Genomic DNA, 6,686 nt, shown 5'->3' on the forward strand with positions numbered 1-6,686 from the left:
TGAATACAGGGTCTTCAGGAATAGACACTAGTTTACTGCCAGAAGTGGAGGAATGATTGAGGTTAGATACAGCAAAGAAAAATTAGAAAGAAGGACAATAGATATTTCAGAAACGAATACTCACTAGAGATCCTCCCTGGGACCTGAAACACAATGTGAATCTGCAGCTGTTCTTATCAGTTGGTGTGCATGAGATTCCTGTCCCAGTCGGCGCTCCGCTTTCTAGGGCCTCGTCCAGGGTGAAGCGAAGAGCGGAGCGGAGCGAGCGGGCTGGCGCTCATGAGCAGTGACGTCACCTGCATGTAAGCAGGAGACAAATCCTGTCCTGCTAGAGGAAATTTGCGAGCGCCGTGTCAGTGGGGGGGGCGAGTCAGTGGGACGGGGGGGGCGAGACAGTGGGACGGGGGGGCGCGCGTCAGGTTGACCGGGAAGGGGGGGTGCGCGTCAGTGGGACCGGGGGGGGCACGCGTCAGTGGGACCGGGGGGGGGCGCGTGTCAGTGGGACAGGGTGGGGGCGCGCACATCAGTGGGACCGGGGGGGGGGGGGCGCGCATCAGTGGGACCGGGGGGGCACGCGTCAGTGGGACCGGGGGGGGGGGCGCGCGTCAGCGGGACCGGGGGGTCGCACGTCAGTGGGACCGGGGGGGGGGGCGCACGTCAGTGGGACCAGGGGGGGGGCGCGCGTCAGTGGTACCAGGGGGGGGGGCGCGTCAGTGTGACCGGGGGGGGCACGCGTCAGTTGGACCGGGGGGGGCACGCGTCAGTTGGACCGGGGGGGGGGGGGCACGCATCAGTTGGACCGGGGGGGGGCGCGTGTCAGTGGGACCGGGGGGGGGGCGCGCGTCAGTGGGACCGGGGGGGGGGGGGAGCGTGTCAGTGGGACCGGGGGGGCGCGTGTCAGTGGGACCGGGGGGGGCGCGCGTCAGTGGGACCGGGGGGGGGCGCGCATCATTGGGACCGGGGGGGCGCGCGTCAGTGGGACAGGGGGGGGCGCGCGTCAGTGGGACCGGGGGGGCGCGCTAGTGGGACCGGGGGGGGCGCGCATCAGTGGGACCAGGGGGGGGCGCGCGTCAGTGGGACGGGGGGGCGCGCGTCAGTGGGACCGGGGGGGGGGGGCTCGCGTCAGTGGCACCGGAGGGGGGGGCGCGCATCAGTGGGACCGGGGGGGGCGCATCAGTGGGACCGGGGGGGGGGCGCGTCAGTGGGACCGGGGGGGGGCACGCGTCAGTGGGACCGGGGGGGGCACGCGTCAGTGGGACCGGGGGGGCACGCGTCAGTGGGACCGGGGGGGGCACGCGTCAGTGGGACCGGGGGGGGGGCGCGCGTCAGTGGGACGGGGGGGGGCGCATCAGTGGGGCGGGGGGAGGGGGGCACGTCAGTGGGACAGGGGGAGGGGGGCGCGTCAGTGGGGCGGGGGGCGCGTCAGTGGGACAGGGGGGGGGTGCGCGTCAGTGGGACGGGGGGGCGCGCGTCAGTGGGACCGGGGGGGGCTCGCGTCAGTGGCACCGGAGGGGGGGCGCGCGTCAGTGGGACCGGGGGGGGCGCGCATCAGTGGGACCAGGGGGGGGTGCGCGTCAGTGGGACCAGGGGGGGGTGCGCGTCAGTGGGACCAGGGGGGGGCGCGCGTCAGTGGGACCGGGGGGGCTCGCGTCAGTGGCACCGGAGGGGGGGGCGCGTCAGTGGGACCGGGGGGGGGGGGCGCGTCAGTGGGACCGGGGGGGGGCACGCGTCAGTGGGACCGGGGGGGGGCACGCGTCAGTGGGACCGGGGGGGGCACGCGTCAGTGGGACCGGGGGGGGGGCGCGCGTCAGTGGGACCGGGGGGGGGGGCGCGCGTCAGTGGGACCGGGGGGGCGCGCGTCAGTGGGACCGGGGGGGGGGCGCGCGTCAGTGGGACGGGGGGGGGCGCATCAGTGGGGCGGGGGGAGGGGGGCACGTCAGTGGGACAGGGGGTGGGGGGCGCGTCAGTGGGGCGGGGGGCGCGTCAGTGGGGCGGGGGAGGGGCGCGCGTCAGTGAGGCGGGGGAAGGGAGGCGCGTCAGTGGGGCGGGGGGAGGGAGGCGCGTCAGTGGGGCGGGGGGAGGGGGGAGCGTCAGTGGGGCGGGGGGAGGGGGGCGCGTCAGTGGGGCGGGGGGAGGGGGGCGCGTCAGTGGGGCGGGGGGAGGGGGGCGCGTCAGTGGGGCGGGGGGAGGGGGGCGCGTCAGTGGGGCGGGGGGAGGGGGGCGCGTCAGTGGGGCGGGGGGAGGGGGGCGCGTCAGTGGGGCGGGGGGAGGGGCGCGCGTCAGTGGGACGGGAGAGGGGCGCACGTCAGTGGGACCGGGGGGGGCGCGCGTCAGTGGGACCGGGGGGAAGGGCGCGTCAGTGGGACCGGGGGGGGCGCGCGTCAGTGGGACCGGGGGGGGACGCGCGTCAGTGGGACCGGGGGGGGGGCGCGCGTCAGTGGGACCGGGGGGGGGAGCGCGTCAGTGGGACCGGGGGGAAGGCGCGCGTCAGTGGGACCGGGGGGGGGCGCGCGTCAGTGGGACCGGGGGGGGGGGGCGCGCATCAGTGGGACCGGGGGGGGGCGCGCATCAGTGGGACCGGGGGGGGCGCCTCAGTGGGACGGGGGGGGCGCGTCAGTGGGGCGGGGGGAGGGGGGCACGTCAGTGGGGCGGGGGGAGGGGGGCACGTCAGTGGGACGGGGGGAGGGGTGCGCGTCAGTGGGACAGGGGAGGGGCGTGCGTCAGTGGGACGGGGGAGGGGCGCGCGTCAGTGGGACGGGGAGGGGCGCGCGTCAGTGGGACGGGGGGCGCGTCAGTGGGATGGGGGGGGCACGTCAGTGGGGCGGGGGGAGTGGGGCGTGTCAGTGGGGCGGGGGGGAGGGGGCGCGTCAGCGGGGCGGGGGGAGGGGGCGCGTCAGTGGGGCGGGGGGAGGGGGGCGCATCAGTGGGGGGGGGCGCGCGTCAGTGGGACGGGGGAGGGGCGCGCGTCAGTGGGACCGGGGGGGGCGCGTGTCAGTGGGACCAGGGGGGGGCGCGTGTCAGTGGGACCGGGGGGGGCGCGTTAGTGGGACCGGGGGGGGCGGGCGTCAGTGGGACCGGGGGGGGCGCGCGTCAGTGGGACCGGTGGGGGCGCGCGTCAGTGGGACCGGTGGGGGCGCGCATCAGTGGGACCGGGGGGGGGGCGCGCGTCAGTGGGACCGGGGGGGGCGCGCGTCAGTGGGACCGGGGGGGGGCGCACGTCAGTGGGACCGGGGGGGGGCGCGCGTCAGTGGGCGCGCGTCAGTGGGACCGGGGGGGGGGCGCGCGTCAGTGGGACCGGGGGGGGGCGCGCGTCAGTGGGACCGGGGGGGGGGGCGCGCGTCAGTGGGACCGGGGGGGGGGGGGCGCGCGTCAGTGGGACGGGGGGGGCGCGTCAGTGGGGCGGGGGGAGGGGGGCACGTCAGTGGGGCGGGGGGAGGGGGGCGGGGCGGGGGGAGGGGGGCACGTCAGTGAGGCGGGGGGCGCGTCAGTGGGACGGGGGGAGGGGCGCGCGTCAGTGGGACGGGGGGAGGGGCGCGCGTCAGTGGGACGGGGGAGGGGCGCGCGTCAGTGGGACGGGGGAGGGGCGCGTGTCAGTGGGGCGGGGGGAGGGGGGCGCGTCAGTGAGGCGGGGGCGCGTCAGTGGGACGGGGGGAGGGGCGCGCGTCAGTGGGACGGGGGGAGGGGCGCGCGTCAGTGGGACGGGGGAGGGGCGCGCGTCAGTGGGACGGGGGAGGGGCGCGCGTCAGTGGGACGGGGGAAGGGCGCGCGTCAGTGGGGCGGGGGGAGGGGGCGCGTCAGCGGGGCGGGTGGAGGGGGGCACGTCAGCGGGGCGGGGGGCGCGTCAGCAGGGCGGGGGGAGGGGGCGCGTCAGCGGGGCGGGGGAGGGGGTTGCGTCAGCGGGGCGGGGGGCACGTCAGTGGGGTGGGGGGAGGGGCGCGCGTCAGTGGGGCGGGGGGAGGGGCGCGTCAGTGGGGCGGGGCGCGCGTCAGTGGGACCGGGGGGGGGCGCGTCAGTGGGACCGGGGGGGGGGCGCGTCAGTGGGACCGGGGGGGGGGCGCGTCAGTGGGACCGGGGGGGGGCGCGTCAGTGGGACCGGGGGGGGGCGCGTCAGTGGGACCGGGGGGGGGGCGCGTCAGTGGGACTGGGGGGGGGGCACGTCAGTGGGACCGGGGGGGCGCGTCAGTGGGACCGGGGGGGGGCGCGCCAGTGGGACCGGGGGGGGCGCGCCAGTGGGACCGGGGGGGGGCGCGCGTCAGTGGGACGGGGGGGCGCGTCAGTGGGGCGGGGGGAGGGGGGCACGTCAGTGGGGCAGGGGGAGGGGGGCGGGGCGGGGGGAGGGGGGCACGTCAGTGAGGCGGGCGGCGCGTCAGTGGGACGGGGGGAGGGGCGCGCGTCAGTGGGACGGGGGGAGGGGCGCGCGTCAGTGGGACGGGGGAGGGGCGCGCGTCAGTGGGACGGGGGAGGGGCGCGCGTCAGTGGGACGGGGGAGGGGCGCGCGTCAGTGGAACGGGCGCGCGTCAGTGGTACGGGGGAGGGGCGCACGTCAGTGGGGCAGGGGAGGGGGGCGCGTCAGCGGGGCGGGTGGAGGGGGGCGCGTCAGCGGGGCGGGGGGAGGGGCGCGTTAGTGGGGCGGGGCGCGCGTCAGTGGGACCGGGGGGGGGGGGGCGCGTGTGGGACCGGGGGGGGGGGCGCGTCAGTGGGACCGTGGGGGGGCGCATCAGTGGGACCGGGGGGGGGCGCGTCAGTGGGACCGGGGGGGGGCGCGTCAGTGGGACCGGGGGGGGCGCGTCAGTGGGACCGGGGGGGGGCGCGCCAGTGGGACCGGGGGGGGGGCGCGCCAGTGGGACCGGGGGGGGGGGGCGCGTCAGTGGGACCGGGGGGGGGGGCGCGTCAGTGGGACCGGGGGGGGGGGCGCGTCAGTGGGACCGGGGGGGGGGGGCGCGTCAGTGGGACCGGGGGGGGGGGCGCGTCAGTGGGACCGGGGGGGGGGGCGCGTCAGTGGGACCGGGGGGGGGGGGCGCGTCAGTGGGACCGGGGGGGGGGGCGCGTCAGTGGGACCGGGGGGGGGGGCGCGTCAGTGGGACCGGGGGGGGGGCGCGTCAGTGGGACCGGGGGGGGGGGCGCGTCAGTGGGACCGGGGGGGGAGTGTGTCAGTGGGACCGGGGGGGGGGGGGAGTGTGTCAGTGGGACCGGGGGGGGGGGAGCGTGTCAGTGGGACCGGGGGGGGGCGTGTCAGTGGGACCGGGGGGGGGCGTGTCAGTGGGACCGGGGGGGCGTGTCAGTGGGACCGGGGGGGGCGTGTCAGTGGGACCGGGGGGGGCGTGTCAGTGGGACCGGGGGGGGCGTGTCAGTGGGACCGGGGGGGGCGTGTCAGTGGGACCGGGGGGGGTGTGTCAGTGGGACCGGGGGGGCGTGTCAGTGGGACCGGGGGGGGGCGTGTCAGTGGGACCGGGGGGGGCGTGTCAGTGGGACCGGGGGGGGGCGTGTCAGTGGGACCGGGGGGGCGTGTCAGTGGGACCGGGGGGGCGTGTCAGTGGGACCGGGGGGGCGTGTCAGTGGGACCGGGAGGGGGGGCGTGTCAGTGGGACCGGGGGGGGGGCGTGTCAGTGGGACCGGGGGGGGGCGTGTCAGTGGGACCGGGGGGGGGGGCGTGTCAGTGGGACCGGGGGGGGGGCGTGTCAGTGGGACCGGGGGGGGCGTGTCAGTGGGACCGGGGGGGGGGGGGGCGTGTCAGTGGGACCGGGGGGGCGTGTCAGTGGGACCGGGGTGGGGGGCGTGTCAGTGGGACCGGGGGGGGGGCGTGTCAGTGGGACCGGGGGGGGGCGTGTCAGTGGGACCGGGGGGGGCGTGTCAGTGGGACCGGGGGGGGGGCGTGTCAGTGGGACCGGGGGGGGCGTGTCAGTGGGACCGGGGGGGGGCGTGTCAGTGGGACCGGGGGGGGCGTGTCAGTAGGACAGGGGGGGGGCGTGTCAGTGGGACCGGGGGGGGGGGGAGCGTGTCAGTGGGACCGGGGGGGGGGGCGTGTCAGTGGGACCGGGGGGGGGGCGTGTCAGTGGGATCGGGGGGGGGCGTGTCAGTGGGATCGGGGGGGGGGCGTGTCAGTGGGATCGGGGGGGGGGCGTGTCAGTGGGACCGGGGGGGGGGCGTGTCAGTGGGACCGGGGGGGGGCGTGTCAGTGGGACCGGGGGGGGGCGTGTCAGTGGGACCGGGGGGGGGCGTGTCAGTGGGACCGGGGGGGAGGCGTGTCAGTGGGACCGGGGGGGGGCGTGTCAGTGGGACCGGGGGGGGGGCGCGTGTCAGTGGGACCGGGGGGGGGGGCGTGTCAGTGGGACCGGGGGGGGGGCGTGTCAGTGGGACCGGGGGGGGGCGCGTGTCAGTGGGACCGGGGGGGGCGCGTGTCAGTGGGACCGGGGGGGGGGCGTGTCAGTGGGACTGGGGGGGGGGGGCGTGTCAGTGGGACGGGGGGGGGGGGCGTGTCAGTGGGACTGGGGGGGGGCGTGTCAGTGGGACTGGGGGGGGGCGTGTCAGTGGGACTGGGGGGGCGTGTCAGTGGGACTGGGGGGGGGGCGTGTCAGTGGGACTGGGGGGGGCGTGTCAGTGGGACTGGGGGGGGGGCGTGTCAGTGGGACTGGGGGGGGGCATCTATTGCAGTAATATATATATCTCCTCTCTCTCACCCCCTCCCT

Source organism: Ascaphus truei, chromosome 1 (genome assembly GCF_040206685.1).
Source record: "Ascaphus truei isolate aAscTru1 chromosome 1, aAscTru1.hap1, whole genome shotgun sequence".
Lineage (NCBI taxonomy): Eukaryota > Metazoa > Chordata > Amphibia > Anura > Ascaphidae > Ascaphus > Ascaphus truei.